The following is a 23,589-nucleotide window of genomic DNA, read 5'->3' on the forward strand; positions in this document are numbered from 1 at the left end:
ATTGGCAAGTTTACGCTTCTCATCAGACGCTTTAAATTTTGATTTTTGGGTCATTTTACTGAACTTTTGTTTTTTGGATTTTACATGCTCTCTACTATGACATTGGACATCGGCCTTGGCAGACGACGTTGATGGCATTTCATCGTCTCGGCCATGACTAGTGGCAGCAGCTTCAGCACGAGGTGGAAGTGGATCTTGATCTTTCCCTATGTTAACCTCCACATTTTTGTTCTCCATTTTTTAATGTGTGGAATTATATGCCAGTATCAATAGCAATGGCCTACTACTATATATACTGCGCACAACTGAAATGCACCACAGGTATGGATGGATAGTATACTTGACGACACAGGTAGGTAGAGCAGTGGCCTTCCGTACCGTACTGCTATATATACTGGTGGTCTCTGTCAGCAAACTGCAAAACTAAAATGCACCACAGGTATAGAATCTAGATGGATAGTATACTTGACGACACAGAGGTAGGTAGAGCAGTGGCCTTCCATACCGTACTGCTATATATACTGGTGGTCACTGTCAGCAAACTGCAAAACTAAAATGCACCACATGTATAGAATCTAGATGGATAGTATACTTGGCGACACAGAGGTAGGTTGAGCAGTGGCCTTTCGTACCGTACTGCTATATATACTGGTGGTCACTGTCAGCAAACTGCAAAACTAAAATGCACCACAGGTATAGAATCTAGATGGATAGTATACTTGACGACACAGAGGTAGGTAGAGCAGTGGCCTTCCGTACCGTACTGCTATATATACTGGTGGTCACTGTCAGCAAAACTCTGCACTGTACTCCTCCTATATAATACTGCTGGTCCCCAGTCCCCACAATAAAGCAGTGTGAGCACAGATATATGCAGCACACTGAGCACAGATATGGAGTGTTTTTCAGGCAGACAACATATAATACTGGTTGTCACTGGTCAGCAAAACTCTGCACTGTACTCCTCCTATATAATACTGGTGGTCCCCAATCCCCACAATAAAGCAGTGTGAGCACAGATATATGCAGCACACTGAGCACAGATATGGAGCGTTTTTCAGGCAGAGAACGGATACAACTGGTGGTCACTGATCAGCAAAACTCTGCACTGTACTCCTCCTATATAATACAGCTGCTCCCCAGTCCCCACAATTAAGCAATAAGCACAAATATTTGCAGCAACATTAATAAACGGAGAGGACGCCAGCCACGTCCTCTCCATAACATTTCCAATGCACGAGTGAAAATGGTGGCGACACGCGGCTCCTTATATAGAATCCGAATCTCGCGAGAATCCGACAGCGGGATGATGACGTTCGGGCGCTGTGACAACACAGCCGGCGCGTTGTGTCTCACAGTGGTAACAGACACGCAGCTACTTCCCTAGCCCTGGTCTGACCCATTGACTACACTGATTGTTGATTTGTATTTTGGCTATGTACTAGGCAATATTGGATTATATTGTATGATGTTATTGTTACAAGGGTACAGTTATGTTTTCGATGTATATATATGAATGTATTGGTTATTGGGTTATAGTTTGTAAAATAATGTTCCCCCCAATGTGACTGCGCAGATAACCTGTGTGTTTGCTGTTGTGTAGATACAGCCAGTCTCAGATGTCAGGCCATTCAACCCCCCCTCATTCTTCCCCACACAATGGATTCCAGGCCACACAATCAGATTAAGTAAGGTTAATTTAGTTAACATCTATTGTGGCCTAGGGGACATGCCTGGGCATGTGAAAGTAGGTTTGCTTTGAAATTGTTCTGGGGGTGTCGCCTTATTGTAGGAAAGACAAAGGTTTGAGAATAGCAAAGAGAAAAGTTGGGAGAGTGGCAGGAGACTGACTAAGAAGTAATGTTCTGTCAGGAGTTCCAGGAGGGAATTCTCATGTAGAATTGGATCACAGAAGTGTGCTGAGCTGTTTATAACCCATTCTGTTCAATAAACCACTGTTGGTTTTTCATCTACCACCGTGACTGAGTGATTTTGAACCCAGTATCCTCACATTTGGCGGCAGCAGTGGGATCACTCAGGACACCAGCAGAAAGGAATAAACCACAGCAGGCAATGGATTCTGCCCCGCTATGCTACCGATACAGCAAGAAGGATCAACTACAGGACCTCTGTCGAACAAGACGGATTGAGTTTAATGCATCGGACACCAGAGCAGTCTTAATGGCAAAGCTAGCTGAATGGGACCAAGAACACCCTGGGCAGGAGGATGATGAGGACTGCATCCCAGAGCAGGCCGAGGGTCAAGGAACCACTGGAACTGCTACAACGAGCCCTGCACTGGCCGTTGGAAGTACAGACCAGTTGCGGGAGTTGCTGGCAGCACTAGGACAAGGAGCATCAGTACTGGGAGCCGCATTGGGGGCGCAGACCGGTATAACCGCCCCGGCAGTAGCGGTAAGGCAGACATCCCGGCTGAGGTATAATGAGGTCCCACCTTTTGATGAGGTCAGTTCGGATATTGATACTCATTTGCAGATGTTTGAATCTGTTATGATAATGCATGGAATTGAGGCAGCAGAGTGGCCTCGATATTTGGTACCCAGTCTGAGAGGGCGGGCACTGGAGGCATTCCATGCCCTGAGTCCAGAGCAGATCCTGGTATATGAGGAGGTACGGAGTGTGCTGCTTGCCAGATATGCGGTGACCGCTGAATCGTATCGCATAGTTTCGGTCTATGGCGCGGAAAGGAGATGCCTCATTTATAGAGTTCAATAACTTGCTGCGGAGGAACTGTGATAAGTGGCTGGCTGTGAAGAAGGCCCTTACTGTAGCAGACATTAAAAATGCTTTTATTTTGGAGCAGTTGCTAAACAAGATGCCTTCAGAGATCAGGGAGTGGGTGGCAGACCGGAACCCTACCACTCCGGAAAAAGCAGCACACCTAGCAGATGAGTTCACAGCTAACAGGCCTCGGTGGAGAGGTGCCAATACAGAGGAGAGGACAACCCTCCGACGGCCCCAGCAGGATCGTGATCTACCATTGCTCCCCCACCGGCCGGCCCCAATACATACCCCAGCTTCCCTAGCCAGAAATTCAAGGTCTCGGGGACCAGCGTCACCTGCAAGCCGACGCTGCTACAACTGTGACCAGGTGGGGCATTTACTTCATGACTGTACACGGGTAAGACGGCCATTACCAGGTACCCAATCTGCCATGTCGCGGGTGGCTGTGTGCCACAAATCATTTGGAACGGGCGAGGCGGACTACTTTCCTGATGCGCCAGAGGCGGAGGAAGTAGCATACCAAGTAGAGGTGGTAGCAGCTATTGGGAAATCCACCCCGGATAATATGAAGACCCACCTACAACCTGTAAAAGTTAATGGGAAGGAGCTGCAAGGGTTGAGAGACTCTGGAGCTTCTATCACCCTTATCCAGACAGAATTAATTCCCCCCTGCCAAATACTGAAGAAAAGGAAAGTTAAAATTTCCATGGCAGGAGGGCAGATCACTGTAATACCTATGGCAAGGGTACACCTGGACTGGGGCCGGGACTCTGGAGAGGTAAATGTGGGACTTTTGGATGGATTACCCACTCACGTCATTATGGGCAACGATCTGAGTGCTGGATTGGCTAGTTACTTTGTGGGAGCTATCACCCGAAGCCAAGCACAAGCATTGGAGACGGTGCATGAGGACCGTCTCATGCCAGCACCAGGAGTCTCTGTGGAAGTGACAGCCACAAACCTTGAACCATTGGCGGTGAGTAACCCTGTACCAGACTTGCCTGACTGTGATGAGAATCTGGGGGAAGTAGATAGGGTAGCCTTTAGGGAAGCCCAACGGACCGACCCCTCCCTAGCTAGCCTCCGCAGGGCAGAGGGACGAACAGATTGGGGGCCTCAGGAGGATCGCATTATGTGGGAGGAGGGGAGACTGTACCGGGTGCCAGCAAAAGCAGACCCATTAGAGCCCGGGGTCCTAAGATAACAGTTGATTGTTCCACAGCAGTACCGTGCCCGGTTGCTGGCCCTTGCCCATGACATTCCCTTAGCAGGCCACTTAGGGGTTCGGAAAACCCGTGCCCGGCTGCTGCGACATTTCTTCTGGTCTGGGGTTAACCAGGAGGTAAAACAGTATAGAGAGTCATGTGAGGTCTGCCAACGCCTCGGGGGACCCCCACGCCGGGTTCCCCTACAACCCATGCCTGTCATAAGTGTTATGCACACCAGTGCCTGCAGGAAAGTACTAGTGTCAGAACTGTTATGCACTCCAGTGTCTGCAGGAATGTACTGGTGTTTGAACTGTTATGCAAAACAAATGGACTCACAGACAAACTGGGGAATATGACATAACGTACACAGAAGGTGATAGGGTAACAAAATACACACACAGTGAACAGAGAAGCCCAGAGGCTAAGGAACTGGGTATCTCCCTTGTATTAGAACTGCTCAGATGTAAAAAGCAAGATGTTGTGTTTTAATACGTAGAGAACCCGAAATGCTGTTGCTAAGGGCAACAGCAAAACCCTAAAGGGTTACCAACGGGTGTGGCAGTAAACTCCTTGGTCAGAGATGGAATGATAGACACAAGGAGAGCCTCCACAATCCTGATTCTCACTTGCAGTGCACAGGTTTAAGCTTACTGCCACTAAACTGACCCCTGACACCTAGCACAGTGAGACAGGATTAGACAGGCAAGTGTTAGAATACAGCCGCAAACTTGCTAAGTTCACAGAGTAATAACAGAACCCCAGCAAGCTAAACGACTGACTCCAGTCTTACTGCTAGGGCTGGATTGGCAGAGTGTAATACCAAATCCCCAGGCCTATTTGCAGTAAGCAACAAACAAATACAAAGCTACACAGTACTGGCTAACTTTCATGAACTGACTAACCAACAGAGATTCAGCAGCATCTGCTTACCCTGAAAAGAGGCCTTATAAAGCAGGTGCTGTCCACGCCCCACTCAGACCTCACAGACTGTGAGCACAAAAACCAGCACCGGATCCCCTGCCGTGCACAGAGCCTATAACCACTGCACAGCAAAAGACCCGAACCGGAGTATCAGCTGCGCTCAGGTTACTCCACTAGCACTTGTCTCCCGGTTGCCATGACGACGTGGCAGCACAGGGCAGGAGACCCTAACAATAAGTGAGCCATTTAAGAGAGTGGCCATGGACATTGTGGGGCCTTTTAAGAAACTGAGCCGAACAGGAAAGAGATACATACTGACTGTAGTTGATTACGCGACTAGATACCCTGAGGCAGTGGCATTGGCATCCATAGATGCTGAACATATCGCCCAGGCTCTTATGGATATTTTTAGTCGCGTAGGATTTCCCCAAGAAGTAGTTACTGATCAGGGTACGCAATTTCAAGTGGAATTGCTGCAGACAGTATGGGACAACTTTGGGGTCCATCCCTTACGCACCACCCCTTATCACCCCCAGACTAATGGTCTCTGTGAGAGATTCAATTTGACCCTAAAGCAGTTGCTGCGGGCATTTTCTGAATCGGAGGGGGGAGACTGGGAGAAGCCCTTGCAACAGCTATTATTCGCGTACCGCGAAGTGCCGCAGGATTCAACCGGATTTTCTCCTTTTGAGTTACTATATGCCCGAAGGGTAAGGGGACCACTTGACCTAGTCAGGGAAAGCTGGGAAGGGTTATTTCAGGAACCTGAGGTTCCCATCTTGGAATATGTAGGCCAAATGAAGGAGAAACTGCACAGGCTGATGCAGCTTGCGCATGACCACACCCTGGGCGCGCAGGAAAGACAGTGCCGGTACTATAACCAACGAGCGCAGGACAGGGAACTAGAGGTTGGACAGAAAGTGATGGTGCTAGTACCTGCCCGAAAGCATAAGTTACAGGCGACCTGGGCAGGGCCTTATACTGTAGTGCAGGCCTGGCCAACCTGTGGCTCTCCAGGTGTTGTGAAACTACAAGTCCCATCATGCCTTGCCACAGTTTTGCTATTAGGGAATGCTAAAACTGTGGCAGTGCATGCTGGGATGTGTAGTTTCGCAACATCTGGAGAGCCACAGGTTGGCCAGGCCTGCTGTAGTGGATCGGCAGGGACAGGTAGATTACATTATTGCCCTAGACCAAACAGGGAAGCGGGTGGGTACCTACCACATAAATAGGTTAAAGAAATATGTCACCAGGGAGATAGGGGCGGTGGCAATCTGTTGCCCACCTATGGATGACCCAGAGACTGACCCCATCCCTGACATTCTAGCAGCCACCAAGAGGGACCTAGGAGTGGAGGCGGTGCCCATAGGCTCGCAATTAACCGAAACCCAGGCCCTACAGATGAGGGAGGTATTGGAGGTAGAGGCCACAATTCACAAGCAGGCCAGGGCGCACTCATGTAGTGGCCCAACATGTCAACACCGGGGAGGCTCGGCCCACTAGGCAACCCGCTTATCGGGTGAACCCCAGGGTGATTGATATGATCAAAAGGGAGGTCGATGAAATGCTGGCGCTTGGTGTTATTGTACCGTCCCATAGTCCCTGGGCCGCCAGCGTAGTCCTAGTGCCCAAGAAAGATGGCAGTACCCGCTACTGCGTGGACTATAGGAGGCTGAACGAGGTGACCGTGACAGACGCATACCCCATGCCCCGGGTAGATGAGCTGTTAGACAGGTTGGGAATGGCACGCTATGTATCCACTCTGGATCTTAGCAAAGGATACTGGCAGATACCCCTTACCAGGGAGGCACAGGAGAGGTCTGCATTCAGCACCCCATTTGGGCTCTTTGAATTTACTGCCATGCCCTTTGGGATGAAGAATGCCCCAGCCACCTTTCAGCGTACCATAGATCACCTACTGACAGGGTGTCAGGACTTTGCCCAGGCATACCTTGATGACACGGCCATTTTTAGTCAGACATGGGAGGAGCATCTGCAGCATGTGGCCCAGGTGTTGGCACGGATCAGCAAGGCAGGGTTAACAATCAGACCTGACAAATGTCAGATGGGGATGGCAGAGGTGTTGTACCTCGGGCATAGGGTTGGCGGAGGCCATATTCGTCCAGAGCCAGCTAAAATTGAGGCCATCCTGAAATGGCCTCGGCCCACTAACCAAAAGCAGGTACGGGCCTTCCTTGGAACAGCAGGGTACTACCGTAAATTTGTGCCCCAGTACAGCACCATTGCCAAACCCCTGACTGACCTAACGACAAAAAAGTACACCCGACAAATTGACTGGAGCCCAGAGTGTGAGCAGGCTTTTTCCCAGCTGAAGGACATTTTGTCCCAATCCCCAGTGTTAGCAGCCCCCGACTTCCGCCGGCGGTTCATTGTGCAAACAGATGCCTCGGGTTGTGGAATAGGAGCTGTGTTGAGCTAAGTAGGGGAGGATGGTTGTGAACACCCAGTTGCCTTTCTCTCCCGAAAACTTATGGACCGTGAGATAGCCTATGCCACTATTGAAAAGGAGTGCCTGGCCATAGTCTGGGCACTCAAGAAATTGCAGGCATATGTGTACGGGCGCGAGTTCTCAGTGGTAACAGACCACAGTCCCCTTAGTTGGTTACAGCGCACTGCCGGTGACAATGGACGACTGCTGAGATGGAGCTTAGCCCTACAACTATACAATTTCTCTATCTCTCACAAAAAGGGCAGAGATCATGGGAACTCAGATGGCCTGTCCCGTCAGCAGGAACCAAACCCAGCGCCGAGCAAGCCCAGGAAATCCCTCGCTACAAATACCCAGGGTACAGGAGAATACCATTACTCTCAGTAAGCTTAAGCCACCCAGGACACCGGGCTTGGAAGTAGAGGGAGGAAATGTGACAACACAGCCGGCGCGTTGTGTTGCACAGTGGTAACAGACACGCAGCTACTTCCCTAGCCCTGGTCTGACCCATGGACTACACTGATTGTTGATTTGTATTTTGGCTATGTACTAGGCAATATTGTATTATATTGTATGATGTTATTGTTACAAGGGTACAGTTATGTTTTCGATGTATATATATGAATGTATTGGTTATTGGGTTATAGTTTGTAAAATAATGTTCCCCCCAATGTGACTGCGCAGATAACCTGTGTGTTTGCCGTTGTGTAGATACAGCCAGTCTCAGATGTCAGGCCATTCAACCCCCCCTCATTCTTCCCCACGCAATGGATTCCAGGCCACACAATCAGATTAAGTAAGGTTAATTTAGTTAACATCTATTGTGGCCTAGGGGACATGCCTGGGCATGTGAAAGTAGGTTTGCTTTGAAACTGTTCTGGGGGTGTCACCTTATTGTAGGAAAGACAAAGGTTTGAGAATAGCAAAGAGAGAAGTTGGGAGAGTGGCAGGAGACTGACTAAGTAGTAATGTTCTGTCAGGAGTTCCAGGAGGGAATTGTCGTGTAGAATTGGATCACAGAAGTGTGCTGAGCTGTTTATAACCCATTCTGTTCAATAAACCACTGTTGGTTTTTCATCTACCACCGTGACTGAGTGATTTTGAACCCAGTATCCTCACAGGCGCGCTCGGTTTAACCGAGCCATACGGGAGAATCCGAGTATGCCTCGGACCCGTGTAAAATGGGTGAAGTTCGGGGGGGTTCGGTTTCCGAGGAACCGAACCCGCTCATCACTAATAATTTGTATTCTATGCATCAGTATTACCACAAATCACTTGTTGAATAGGCATAAGTATTATCACATATCGTCTGCTTAATTGCATGAGAGTTATCACATAACATCTGCTTAATAGGCATAAGTGTTATCACATATCATCTGCTTAATTGGCATGAGAGTTATCACAGTATATTGACAGGCCACTGGGGGGCGATATGAGCCCAGCAAAAAGAAAACCTTAATGTAATACACAATCCGGAGAAGTCCACAAGTGAGTCTCTGCACAGCACAACAAAAATAACCGGCCCAGTGGACTCCGTTCCCCAACGTCCGCTGGGGTGGATAATGAACTCGCTCGGGGCACAAATGGTTACTGCAGGTTAGTGGGTATCTCAGTTCCCTTGTATAGCTGCGTGACGTGGGCGGGGAAGGTGCAGTCTATTAATGCTGAGGACTCAGGAATGATTGTTCCACACTGTCACGGAAAGTTCTGGTGGCAAACAAAGGGGTGCAAGAGTGTAACAACGATCTGTGGAGCCCAGTATGTGCATCTATTCTGGTATGGGAGTATAGCATCGGCTATGTGCTGATATTGGCTGAGGCAATAAAGCTGGAGGTAGGATGCTAGGTTTCCTGCAGGCTCTAATGGACTAGCAGCATGTGACCGTCTGGGACATGAACCCTTAATGTGATCCCTGAGGGCAATTCAGGCGTGCTCTCCTTGGGTGACTACTGCGAGGCAGCGGAGTGTGGGGTTTAAAGTGTCTTGTTGTCTGCGGCATGCAGTGTTTCTGGCACTTACCCTTTGTCAGATGGTCTGGCAGCGGTAGGTGACTGTAGGGCTCCCATTCAACGTGGCACGCTTGCCCCGTCTTCTGCTCCTACAACAGGTGGTGCGCGGCAGCACAGGGCGCGTGAGTAGGCCTCCCGATGTCTGCGGCTGGCAGTCAGATATCTGCTCTCTCTCTCGTTGCATCATGCGGCTGGCTGCTCTCCCTTGGTGGCTGTGTGTAGCGCTCTCCCGCTCCGTGCGGTTGGCAGTCAGGTACCGTCTCTCCCCTTGCATCGTGCGGCTGGCGGCTCTCTGCTAGCGGCACGGCTCTCATCAGCCGCTTCCACTGCCGAAATTGGTCTGCCTTTCCTCGTCACGCCAACCCGCCTCCTCTTTTATAATGGATCCTCCATCTTCCCACAAGCTGTCCAGCCAATCAGAGGAGATCTCGGGCCTCCCGAGTTCTGATGTACAGCGGAGGGTCCTGGGTCCCGATGCCCCAGCTGTTAATAGATACTGAAGATAAGGGGTTTTAACCCTAACAGCGTTCTTTACTAAAGCCTCTCAGGTAGCTTTGGCTGCCATTAGGACTGCATGACATGCAGCAGTTATATCCACACTGGGTATCATAGATACTCAACACTTCAATGTACAGAACTTCTTTTTACTAAAGACTGAGAGTGTGTGATCATGCTTCTGGAATCCTACAACCCAGTATTTACATCCAAGTATAATTATAGACACTTGAGATTGCAATTGTTGTTTGGTTCATTATTACACATGGTACAACTGTATCAAATATCCAGCTTTAGGTGTATTTTTTCACCTTCATTTACCCAGTTGCATCCATTTTTATACACTGCATTCCGTCAGTTGTAATTGTAGGCGGCCGCCCGCCCACAACATCTAATTGCAGGCAGCAGCGGCTGCCTGATTATAAAGCACTGGACTTCTGGGAGTCGGCTCTGCACACGTGTCTATCTGGCTGCCCCACCCCTGCCCTCCCACCTTACCCAGACACAGCTGGGCCTGCTGCCTGATACATGAAGCACGACTCGGAGGAGGCTCAGGCTGACTTCCCAATGGCTGACCCGCTGTGAGCCACCCACCTACACCACCCATATCAATAGACACGTGGACAAGGGGAGATTATGTCAGAGAGATTCATCACCAGCACTGGTTACTGTGGTCCTTCCTTGCATTCGTATGACAAACTGAGTCTGCAGCAGTGCAGCTACATGTTATCATGTAGTTACTTTTTAAGTTTTATGAGAGCATTCTTATTCTGTTTCTGCTAACATGATCAATACTGTTTATTGTGACCCTAGGTGCTGCTTCCACTGTCCACCCCCAACCCCCCATTGCATGTGATCACCCTGCTCCCACCCACACCCAAAACTTAATTTCATCGCCCTGCTCCCACCCCACCCCCCATTGCATGTCGTTACCCTGCTCAACTGCCCCTCCACCTCACCCCCCCTCTGAATGTGAACACCAAGCTCCCACTTTCCCCTCACTGTATGTAAATAAAGGTCTACAGTAAAACAGGCCATTCTGCAGGTTGTAGCAATACCCTTGCACAGGGGCAGACCGGAGTTAGCCGGCATCATATACAGAGTGAGATGTACTAAAGCAAAAATGCGGTAAAAACCGTTTTCTGTTCCACCACCTCACTAGGATCACTTTAAGCAGTGCATATGACTGATTAAATATATAATATACTAGGTGATTCATTGCACCCTACGGGCGCTCTTCACGCTGTCATAAGGGGCTACACTCCGTTGCCGTTAACCCTTGCACGCCCTTGTATTATATGGCGTATTACCTCCAATCATAATTGTTTTAGTGGTTAAATATTGCACGGACAAAAAGAGTGCGATGGTTAAGGGGTTGTAGCCCCTTGTAACGACGTGAACAGCACACGCAGGGCTTGATGAATCACCCAGTAGGTGCTGTAGTTGGGGGAGTGGCGGGTGCTGGGGAGACGCAGATGGGGAGGGGGTCCAGGGTTGCCGTGGGTGGGGGTGGGGTGGTAGTGGGGGTGCCGCGGGGTGGGAGGGGCTGGTGCATGGGTGCCGTTGGTGTGGGAGGAGCAGGTGCGGTGGTACGGCGGGTGGGAGAGTTGTGGGTGAGGGGTGCTGCGGGTGGTGGAGTGGGTCCGGAGCCACCAACGCGGGTGGCGGAAGGGGTGTGTGTGTGGGGGTGCCATGGATGGGGCCTGGAGGTACTGCGGGTGGGGGAGGGGCAGGTAATGCTTTTCCTGCTTCTCCTCCTGGAAGCAGCTATGCTGCTGTCCTCCCTTTGGCAGTAGCTCTCCCGGAGACTTGCACAGCAGCCAAGCAGCCAGTCACTATTGTTAGCGCCGATGTCCCAATGCGCCGCATTACAGGGAAGAAGGTGCACTCAATAAACTACAGCTCCCAGCAGGCTGTAGAGCCAGATTGCTTTGGCACTAAGGGCTGCTGGGAGCTGTAGTTTATTTAGTGTGTCTACTTCCCTGTAATGCGGCGCATTGGAACACCGGTGCTAACAATAGTGACTGGCTGGCAGAACTGACTCGCTGAATCAATGTAAAAGGTGAGAGTGCTGTGCAATGTCAGTGACACTGCACACCCACTGCACTGCACAGCACGGTCACCTTTTACACTGATTCAGCATCCAAACATTACCCTCTGCAATATCACCCACTCTATCCGTTACATTAGCCATCTCGGGGCTTCCAGGCCGGCAGCCCAGGTGCTGTGTCAGGGCCTCTGGGGATCTGGGCGTGGCTGTGGCAGGGAGGCACTTCTGTGACATCACGTGCAGAGGAGGCTCCGAAGCTCAGAGAGTATACAGCACAGGGAGGGCTATGAAAGCCTTCTGCTGCGCCACTTTCATAAACATCTATGCCGGTGGCCGCAGCAGCTTTTGTCCACCTGCGCCGCGACTAGAGAGTGGGGATTGTTGATGCCGGAGGGGCAGGTGGACTGGCAGCAGGACATAGGACGATGCAGTAAAAGGATTTATTTTCCCAGTGCCGTAACTAGGTATGGGCAAGAGGGGCATTGCACACAGCGCTATGCGCTGTGGGGCAGAAAAATCTCCACATGCACCCGCAGGGCTACGCGACACTACCGCCTGCTGCCCGAGGAGCATGGTGGAGATGGAGAACTGCTAGTTCGGTAGGCGCTGTGATCGCCTCTACATTCCCCCTCCTACCACCCCCCCCCACCCCCCCCCACTGGGCTGCGCCGCGTCGCCGAAGCTCCGCTCACCAGCTTTACTATTGTGGAGGGCTGGAGGCGTCACCAGGCAGCAGCAGCTGATCTTGAGGGGAGGAGGCTGAGGCGCTGAGCATCCTTTCTCCCCTCATCTGCGCTGCTCAACGCCGGGCGTGACGTCATCATGTGTGCCCAGAGCAGCCAGAAACAGCCTCTATTGACTTAGCCAGCCAAACCAGCATGCGGCGCCTGACATGGGAGCTGGAGCCGCGGAAGAACAGGGAAAGGCATGGAGCAGAGGGACCCGTACACCAGCACCTGTCAGAGCAGGACAAGGAGTCAAATTTACACGAGGGCATACCACCACCTCAGGTTAGGGATTTATTACAGCCCCCCCCCCCATTCCCTCCCTCCCCATTGTGGGCCTCTCACCTGCTCTCTCCATACCTCTCCTCCCTTCTGTATGCCGCTCAACTCTATCCCAAGCCCTCCCCCCCACATTCCTCTCACCTGCTCTCTCCCTAATCCTCCCCCCGCGTTCCTCTCACCTGCTCTCTCCCTAATCCGCCCCCGCGTTCCTCTCACCTGCTCTCTCCCTAATCCTCCCCTTGCGTTCCTCTCACCTGCTCTCTCCCTAATCCTCCCCCTGCGTTCCTCTCACCTGCTCTCTCCCTAATCCTTCCCCCGCGTTCCTCTCACCTGCTCTCTCCCTAATCCTCCCCCCGCGTTCCTCTCACTCGCTCTCCCTAATCCTCCCCCTGCGGTTCTCTCACCTGCTCTCTCCCTAATCCTCCCCCCGCGTTCTTCTCACCTGCTCTCTCCCTAATCCTCCCCCCGCGTTCCTCTCACCCGCTCTCTCCCTAATCCTCCCCCCGCGTTCCTCTCACCCGCTCTCTCCCTAATCCTTCCCCCGCGTTCCTCTCACCTGCTCTCTCTAATCCTCCCCCCGCGTTCCTCTCACCTGCTCTCTCCCTAATCCTCCCCCCGCGTTCCTCTCACCTGCTCTCTCCCTAATCCTCCCCCCGCGTTCCTCTCACTCGCTCTCTCCCTAATCCTCCCCCCGCGTTCCTCTCACCTGCTCTCTCCCTAATCCTCCCCCCGCGTTCCTCTCACTCGCTCTCTCCCTAATCCTCCCCCTGCGTTCCTCTCACTCGCTCTCTTTCTAATCCTCCCCCCTGCGTTCCTCTCACCTGCTCTCTAATCCTCCCCCTGCGTTCCTCTCACTCGCTCTCTCCCTAATCCTCCCCCTGCGTTCCTCTCACCTGCTCTCTCCCTAATCCTCCCCCTGCGTTCCTCTCACCTGCTCTCCCTAATCCTCCCCCTGCGTTCCTCTCACCTGCTCTCTCCCTAATCCTCCCCCCGCGTTCCTCTCACTCGCTCTCTCCCTAATCCTCCCCCTACGTTCCTCTCACCTGCTCTCTCCCTAATCCTCCCCCCGCGTTCCTCTCACCTGCTCTCTCCCTAATCCTCCCCCCGCGTTCCTCTCACTCACTCTCTCCCTAATCCTCCCCCTGCGTTCCTCTCACCTGCTCTCTCCCTAATCCTCCCCCCCGCGTTCCTCTCACCTGCTCTCTCCCTAATCCTCCCCCTGCGTTCCTCTCACCTGCTCTCTCCCTAATCCTCCCCCTACGTTCCTCAACTGCTCTCTCCCTAATCCTCCCCCTGCGTTCCTCTCACCTGCTCTCTCCCTAATCCTTCCCCCGCGTTCCTCTCACCTGCTCTCTCCCTAATCCTCCCCCTACGTTCCTCACCTGCTCTCTCCCTAATCCTCCCCCTACGTTCCTCAACTGCTCTCTCCCTAATCCTCCCCCTGCGTTCCTCTCACCTGCTCTCTCCCTAATCCTTCCCCCGCGTTCCTCTCACCTGCTCTCTCCCTAATCCTCCCCCTACGTTCCTCACCTGCTCTCTCCCTAATCCTCCCCCTGCGTTCCTCTCACCTGCTCTCTCCCTAATCCTCCCCCTGCGTTCCTCTCACCTGCTCTCTCCCTAATCCTCCCCCCGCGTTCCTCTCACCTGCTCTCTCCCTAATCCTCCCCCCGCGTTCCTCTCACTCGCTCTCTCCCTAATCCTCCCCCTGCGTTCCTCACCTGCTCTCTCCCTAATCCTCCCCCCGCGTTCCTCTCACCTGCTCTCTCCCTAATCCTCCCCCCGCGTTCCTCTCACTCGCTCTCTCCCTAATCCTCCCCCTACGTTCCTCAACTGCTCTCTCCCTAATCCTCCCCCTGCGTTCCTCTCACCTGCTCTCTCCCTAATCCTCCCCCTACGTTCTTCAACTGCTCTCTCCCTAATCCTCCCCCTGCGTTCCTCTCACCTGTTCTCTCCCTAATCCTTCCCCTGCGTTCCTCTCACTCGCTCTCTCCCTAATCCTTCCCCCACGTTCCTCTCACCTGCTCTCTCCCTAATCCTCCCCCCGCGTTCCTCTCACCTGCTCTCTCCCTAATCCTCCCCCCGCGTTCCTCTCACTCGCTCTCTCCCTAATCCTCCCCCTGCATTCCTCTCTCGATCTCTCCCTAATCCTCCCCCTGCATTCCTCTCATTCGCTCTCTCCCTAATCCTCCCCCTACGTTCCTCTCACTCAGTCTCTCTCTAATTCTCCCCCTGCGTTCCTCTCACCTGCTCTCTCTCTAATCCTCCCCCTGCGTTCCTCTCACTCGCTCTCTCCCTAATCCTCCCCCTGCGTTCCTCTCACTCGCTCTCTCCCTAATCCTCCCCCTGCATTCCTCTCACTCGCTCTCTCTCTAATCCTCCCCCTGCGTTCCTCTCACTCGCTCTCTCCCTAATCCTCCCCCTGCGTTCCTCTCACTCGCTCTCTCCCTAATCCTCCCCCTGCGTTCCTCTCACTCGCTCTCTCCCTAATCCTCCCCCTGCGTTCCTCTCACCTGCTCTCTAATCCTCCCCCTGCGTTCCTCTCAGTCGCTCTCTCCCTAATCCTCCCCCTGCGTTCCTCTCACTCACTCTCTCCCTAATCCTCCCCCTGCGTTCCTCTCACTCGCTCTCTCCCTAATCCTCCCCCTGCATTCCTCTCACTCGCTCTCTCTAATCCTCCCCCTGCGTTCCTCTCACCTGCTCTCTAATCCTCCCCCTGCGTTCCTCTCACCTGCTCTCTCCCTAATCCTCCCCCTGCGTTCCTCTCACCTGCTCTCTCTCTAATCCTCCCCCTGCGTTCCTCTCACCTGCTCTCTCCCTAATCCTCCCCCTGCGTTCCTCTCACCTGCTCTCTCTCTAATCCTCCCCCTGCGTTCCTCTCACTCACTCTCTCCATAATCCTCCCCCTGCATTTCCTCTCACTCGCTCTCTCTAATCCTCCCCCTGCATTTCCTCTCACTCACTCTCTCTAATCCTCCCCCTGCGTTCCTCTCACTCGCTCTCTCTCTAATCCTCCCCCTACGTTCCTCTCACCTGCTCTCACCCTAGCCCTCCCCCCCCACGTTCCTCTCACCTGCTCTAACCATCCCAAATGTGTAAAAAATGGGGACTGCCTGCCTAATGTGTAAAATAGGGGGACTCTGCCTGCTGTTATGTGTAAAAACGGGGCTCTGCCTGCTGTAATGCGTGAAAGGGAGCTCTGCCTGCCGTAATATTAAAAAGGGAGCCCTGCCTGCTGTAATGTGTAAAAGGGAGCTCTGTGGTCACGCCCCTTTCACATGAAGCCACGCCCCCATATATTTTAGGCGCGCAGCAGCCCTGCTTTGTATGTAAGTGGAGGGGGGGGCGCCGATACTGTTTCTTGCACACAGCGCTAAAATGTCTAGTTACGGCACTGTATTTTCCCCTATCTACAGTGCAGAGACTTGCTGCAGATGCAGTGGCATACCCTCCAGCTGTACCTTTTTAGTAGATACAGTACCTTTTTTTATGGTCTGTACTGAAACTTCCATTGAAAGTATAGTTAAAGGGGTGTGGCAATGCCCTTTACCCGTGGTCATGCTCCCTTTTTGAATTTGTAGCAATTTTTATGTGGAAATTGTTGGAGGGTATGTTGCTGCAGATGCAGTGGACCTATTTTGGGGTGTGGACCTGGAGCTGCAGCTCCAAAAGAGCAGAGCCTCCCATTGGCTGAAACCTGTGTGGGAGGGTGTTTCTCGCCCAATCAGCTGTGGACTGGGTGTGATAGACCTGCTGCTAACCCAATGAGAGCTCCTAGCCATGCCCAGCGTTATCCACACAGTCACAGAGTGACAGATCTGGGCTATTTTATAGGACATAAAAAATAAATGTGCATGTAACTTTTTGCACAAGTTTCAGCTGGCTCGTGTTTCCACCAACAAAAATAATGTGTGTCAGCAGCTTTAACATTTACAATATGCCAAAATGTTTCCTTTCGCCCTGTTACTCCTCCTCAGCATTCTGTGGCTGGGAGAACACACACAGCGTCTTCATGTAGCGTAATGTTTGGAAATGTGTGTCCTTGTCTAACTGTCCTATGGTTCATCATTCATAAGTAGTTACAATTACATGTAGCTCAGATCAGAAATATAGCTCTTAATGTTAGAAAGTAATCTGGCCTATGACCAGAAGAGCAGGGATAGGAAACTGCAGTCCATTATGCAAATAGAAAAATACCAAAGCAGAATACATAAATGGGATAGTTAAATGCATTTAACTGTCCTTTGATAGCCAAGATGTCTAGGTTAAATGTACTCATTCATATGCAATTTGTAAACTGCATATCCATAGCCTCCAACTGTACCGATTTAGCCGGTACAGTACCGTTTTTTTAACGGTCTGTACCGGTTAAAAACTTTTGTACCGATTGTACCGTTTTTTTTTCTGCAGCCAGCGCTCACTGACAGGCGGCGTTCCGTGGTTCCTGGATCAGTCTCTCCTCCGCTTGTGCACTGAGCAATCGGCGCTGACGTAATGACGTAATCACGCTAGCGCCAGTCCAGATGGAGAAGTCAGGAAGTACAGGGTAGGCGGCGCCGGGCGGTGAGTGTCAGACGCCGGGGTGGTTCTGGTGCGCACCGATAGGAGGCTGCCTTCTCCTGCTGTGCTCCGCCTCATCTCTCTAACCAATGAATTTGAACTTGCCCGGCGATCCCCTGTATGCGCACATGTGACGTCACGCATCGCTCGCACTAGCCTGCTCTCTCTCTCCTTCTGTGCCTGCCATTGATGAGCGTTATGCACAAGTGCTCCTCCTAGGACGAATGGCCCAAACTGACACTGCATGATTGCATCTCTCTCACCAGGTGGACCTGTCAATCACAAATTGTAAGTGACTTGCTGAATTTAATGCTGTAGGGGATGTGTGTATTTATATATATATATATATATATATATATATATAAATTTCCAAAAATAACTGGCACTCGTGGACCAAGAAACAGACAAAACTCCAGTACGTGCATTCAACGTTTTGGGATTTTATTCCCTTTATCAAGACCACATAAACCATCAAACAACATACCTTATAAAGAGTGCACCATCACCATCTCCACGGGTCCCGTCGGAGTCCCGATGACGTCATCATGGCACGTCCTCGCCGGCGTGTCGGGTACTCACTGGGAAGTGGATCTCACCTCTGTGCATACAGTAAAAAAATCGTAAACACTAAAAACTACATAAAACTGCATGTCTGGAACTGAATCAACATGGTGCAATAACAGCATAAACAGTATATCATGATAAGCCAGATAATGACTACTCAATTTAAATTTAGCAGAACGTAATGACGGCAAGTACAAGCTCTACACCAGTGTAACCTAGTGACATTTTCCTGACGTCAAAAAATATACATTAATAAACAGTAATCACGCATCATGGTGGCATCTAAGCGGATCATGGTTGGTAAAAATCCACATCGGACACACCATCATCGATCCAGGTGTTACTAACATGAGGAGTTTCACATGTCTACATTATGACACAGCTTCCATAGTAGGGAAACTCATGGAGTAGGGCAATGTGCTCATGTATATCCAAATCATATGGACCAAACAAATGAAATTTCATAGAAATGAAGTATAGGATAACATGTCATTTAGTCCATGTGGAAGCTGTGTCATAATGTAGACATGTTAAACTCCTCATGTTAGTAACACCTGGATCGATGATGGTGTGTCCGATGTGGATTTTCACCAACCATGATCCGCTTAGATGCCACCATGATGTGTGATTACTGTTTATTAATGTATATTAATGTATATTTTTTGACGTCAGGAAAATGTCACTAGGTTACACTGGTGTAGAGCTTGTACTTGTCGTCATTACGTTCTGCTAAATTTAAATTGAGTAGTCATTATCTGGCTTATCATGATATACAGTTCCAGACATGCAGTTTTATGTAGTTTTTAGTGTTTACGATTTTTTTTACTGTATGCACAGAGGTGAGATCCACTTCCCGGTGAGTACCCGACACGCCGGCGCGGACGCGCCATGATGACGTCATCGGGACTCCGACGGGACCCGTGGAGATGGTGATGGTGCACTCTTTATAAGGTATGTTGTTTGATCGTTTATGTGGTCTTGATAAAGGGAATAAAATCCCAAAACGTTGAACGCACGTACTGGAGTATTGTCTGTTTCTTGGTCCACGAGTGCCAGTTATTTTTGGAATTCTATGCTATTGAAAACCAGGGCACCGTGGCATCTACTCACCTACAGCGGAGTGCCGGACACAAACTGCAGTGTGTGTGTATATATATATATATATAATCATCCAACAGGTTCGCTTTCCTGTTATTTATGTTATGTCCCTTATCTCACCCCCCACCGCTCAGCTTCCCTACCCTCACCCTTCCTGTTACTGCCCCCTCAGCGTCCCTGCCCTCACCCTCCCTGTATCTCCTCCTCAGTGTCCCTGCCCTCACCCTCACTCAGGGGCGTCAGAATGGGGGGGTGCAAGGGGGCAGCTTACTCCCCCCAAACATGAGAGAGGCACCGAATCTGGAGGAGCAGGGGAGCGGCGAGTGGTCAGGTTAAATGCCGCTGCCGCACCTTACACCTCCTCCGTAGTGCAGTGACTATCCCATGGTGCTGTGGTGTACCCAGGCCCGGCTCTACGCATATGCCGACTACGCAGATGCGTAGAGCGCTGGACCTGTGTGGGCCCTCTGGCGCTGATTAAGTCACCATCACTCATTCTCCGCCGCATGCCGCCCACTGTTCACCGCCCGCATCCTGTCGCTCACCACCCAACGATCACCTCTCTCTTCCCGCCACGGCGCTCACCACCCGCCTCCCACCATGGACAGTAACAAGCAGGCTCCTCTGACAAGCACACAGAGGAGACCTGCAATGATCCGCCTCCCGAGTGACTGCTCTGTCTCCACAGCCCTCCCCTGATGCCAGGGAACAGGTGGAGGGAGACAGTGCAGCGTCTACTAAGGAGGAGGAGCTGGAGCTATGATCCTACAGATAGAAGATCTGTGCAGCTCCTCTGTACAATGTGTCAGTGTGCCCCTGGTTGCTGTTATATGTGTGTGTGTGTGTGTGTGTGTGTGTGTGTGTGTGTGTGTGTGTGTGTGTGTGCCCTTTATGCAATCTATGTAGCGTGTATAAGCGACTCTTCTGTGGTGTAACGTGTATAAGAGGCTCTTCTCTGGTGTAACGTGTATGTATAATCAGCTCTACTGTGCTTTAATGTGTATAAGCGGTTCTTCTGTGGTGTGGTTTAAGGTCGCCATGAGCTAGGGACGCCAAACTGAGATTCTAGCTTGGCCCCCCAACCAAAAAATGTTCTGACGCCCCTGCTCTTACTGTAACTCCCCCCTCAGCATCCCTGCCCTCACCCTCACTGTGAGGGCTGTTTCACATGCAGCGTTTTTGCCCGGATGGCAAAAAGACAGACTAACTTTGCCCGGCTTTTTGTCATCCGGCAGAGTCTTTCACACTCAACGGCTTTGAGCCGTGTGTAATGCTGCGCGCATGCGCAGCAGCAGACATGGTTTGAAAAAAAAAAAAACCGTTGTGTGTGAAAGCTCCTCTTCACACACACGGTTCACTACATACAAGGACGGCACGGCAGCCGGACTTTTCAGTGGATATTTCCGGCTGCAACCCGGCAGCCGTGCCGTGTGAAAGCACCCTACACATTATTAATAACAATACCGGCATGGAAAAAAACTATCCGGATTTTTCCCGGCGGGCAAAAGTTGCCGTGTGTGTAATAGCTCTAACTCCCCCCCTCAGCATCCCTAACCTCACCCTCCTGTAACTCCCCCTCATTGTCTCCATCACTTATTCACTTACACCATTTGTATCACTCTGACCATCAATGTCCCTGTATTCCTGTCACACTATCACTAATGCTAAGGGGTTTTGTAACAGTAATTTAAATTAATCAGCGCAGGCTGGTCCCCAGCCCCAAGTGATAGGGATGAACTTCAAATAACACTGTTACCAACCAGCCAGCATTGACTGCTCCCAGCCCCCAATGTACAAAAGGAACATAAAAAGGTGAAGGAGGCCATTTGATTTTATTCTAACTATGCAGCAGTAGTGAGTGATCACTACTATTAGCAAAATAAAGAAGGTAAGAAAAAATTATCCCCTGTATATATATTTAAAATCACTGTGAATAATTAGCATGAATATTATAATTTAATAAAAGTTTTAAAACCTTAAACAGCATTGGCGCGACATATTCCTAACCATCTTGCATGGGTTTCTTCAGGGTACAGTACTACAGTTTCCTCCCACAAATCAAAAATATACTGGTAGGTTAATTGGCTCCCCACAAAATTAACCCTAGCGTGTAAGTGCTATTTCACACACTACAGTTTTGACCGGACGGCAAAAAGCCATCCATTTTTTTTTCCAGTGTGTGTGTTTTTAATAGAGATGAGCGCCGGAAATTTTTCGGGTTTTGTGTTTTGGTTTTGGGTTCGGTTCCGCGGCCATGTTTTGGGTTCGACCGCGTTTTGGCAAAACCTCACCGAATTTTTTTTGTCGGATTCGGGTGTGTTTTGGATTCGGGTGTTTTTTTCAAAAAACACTAAAAAAACAGCTTAAATCATAGAATTTGGGGGTCATTTTGATCCCAAAGTATTATTAACCTCAAAAACCATAATTTACACTCATTTTCAGTCTATTCTGAATACCTCACACCTCACAATATTATTTTTAGTCCTAAAATTTGCACCTAGGTCACTGGATGACTAAGCTAAGCGACCCTAGTAACCGACACAAACACCGGGCCCATCTAGGAGTGTCACTGCAGTGTCACGCAGGATGTCTCTTCCAAAAAACCCTCCCCAAACAGCACATGACGCAAAGAAAAAAAAAGAGGCGCAATGAGGTAGCTGTGTGAGTAAGATAAGCGACCCTAGTGGCCGACACAAACACCGGGCCCATCTAGGAGTGTCACTGCAGTGTCACGCAGGATGTCCCTTCCAAAAAACCCTCCCCAAACAGCACATGACGCAAAGAAAAAAAGAGGCGCAATGAGGTAGCTGTGTGAGTAAGATAAGCGACCCTAGTGGCCGACACAAACACCGGGCCCATCTAGGAGTGGCACTGCAGTGTCACGCAGGATGTCCCTTCCAAAAAACCCTCCCCAAACAGCACATGACGCAAAGAAAAAAAGAGGCGCAATGAGGTAGCTGTGTGAGTAAGATAAGCGACCCTAGTGGCCGACACAAACACCGGGCCCATCTAGGAGTGGCACTGCAGTGTCACGCAGGATGTCCCTTCCAAAAAACCCTCCCCAAACAGCACATGACGCAAAGAAAAATTAAAGAAAAAAAAAGAGGTGCAAGATGGAATTGTCCTTGGGCCCTCCCACCCACCCTTATGTTGTATAAACAGGACATGCACACTTTAACCAACCCATCATTTCAGTGACAGGGTCTGCCACACGACTGTGACTGAAATGACGGGTTGGTTTGGACCCCCACCAAAAAAGAAGCAATTAATCTCTCCTTGCACAAACTGGCTCTACAGAGGCAAGATGTCCACCTCATCATCATCCTCCGATATATCACCGTGTACATCCCCCTCCTCACAGATTATCAATTCTTCCCCACTGGAATCCACCATCTCAGCTCCCTGTGTACTTTGTGGAGGCAATTGCTGCTGGTCAATGTCTCCACGGAGGAATTGATTATAATTCATTTTAATGAACATCATCTTCTCCACATTTTCTGGATGTAACCTCGTACGCCGATTGCTGACAAGGTGAGCGGCGGCACTAAACACTCTTTCGGAGTACACACTTGTGGGAGGGCAACTTAGGTAGAATAAAGCCAGTTTGTGCAAGGGCCTCCAAATTGCCTCTTTTTCCTGCCAGTATAAGTACGGACTGTGTGACGTGCCTACTTGGATGCGGTCACTCATATAATCCTCCACCATTCTTTCAATGGTGAGAGAATCATATGCAGTGACAGTAGACGACATGTCCGTAATCGTTGTCAGGTCCTTCAGTCCGGACCAGATGTCAGCATCAGCAGTCGCTCCAGACTGCCCTGCATCACCGCCAGCGGGTGGGCTCGGAATTCTGAGCCTTTTCCTCGCACCCCCAGTTGCGGGAGAATGTGAAGGAGGAGATGTTGACAGGTCGCGTTCCGCTTGACTTGACAATTTTCTCACCAGCAGGTCTTTCAACCCCAGCAGACTTGTGTCTGCCGGAAAGAGAGATCCAAGGTAGGCTTTAAATCTAGGATCGAGCATGGTGGCCAAAATGTAGTGCTCTGATTTCAACAGATTGACCACCCGTGAATCCTTGTTAAGCGAATTAAGGGCTCCATCCACAAGTCCCACATGCCTAGCGGAATCGCTCCGTGTTAGCTCCTCCTTCAATGTCTCCAGCTTCTTCTGCAAAAGCCTGATGAGGGGAATGACCTGACTCAGGCTGGCAGTGTCTGAACTGACTTCACGTGTGGCAAGTTCAAAGGGCATCAGAACCTTGCACAACGTTGAAATCATTCTCCACTGCGCTTGAGACAGGTGCATTCCACCTCCTATATCGTGCTCAATTGTATAGGCTTGAATGGCCTTTTGCTGCTCCTCCAACCTCTGAAGCATATAGAGGGTTGAATTCCACCTCGTTACCACTTCTTGCTTCAGATGATGGCAGGGCAGGTTCAGTAGTTTTTGGTGGTGCTCCAGTCTTCTGTACGTGGTGCCTGTACGC

General features: G+C 50.7%; 1 long non-coding RNA gene across 2 annotated transcripts in view; it reads right to left on the reverse strand.

Annotated features, from left to right (window-relative positions):
• Window positions 1-23,589, reverse strand: part of LOC134956894 (uncharacterized) — a 68,555-nt gene that overhangs the window by 39,878 nt on the left and 5,088 nt on the right. Inside the window, exon 1 of one of the 2 annotated variants that reach the window (XR_010186271.1) lies at window positions 17,275-17,553. The exons of the other annotated variant lie outside the window; for it this stretch is intronic. This is a non-coding gene — a long non-coding RNA (uncharacterized LOC134956894). Of the gene's footprint in view, window positions 1-17,274; window positions 17,554-23,589 lie in introns of those variants that run through there. 2 annotated transcript variants of the gene reach the window in all.

The sequence above is a fragment of the Pseudophryne corroboree genome, chromosome 9, assembly GCF_028390025.1.
Source record: "Pseudophryne corroboree isolate aPseCor3 chromosome 9, aPseCor3.hap2, whole genome shotgun sequence".
Classification (NCBI taxonomy): domain Eukaryota; kingdom Metazoa; phylum Chordata; class Amphibia; order Anura; family Myobatrachidae; genus Pseudophryne; species Pseudophryne corroboree.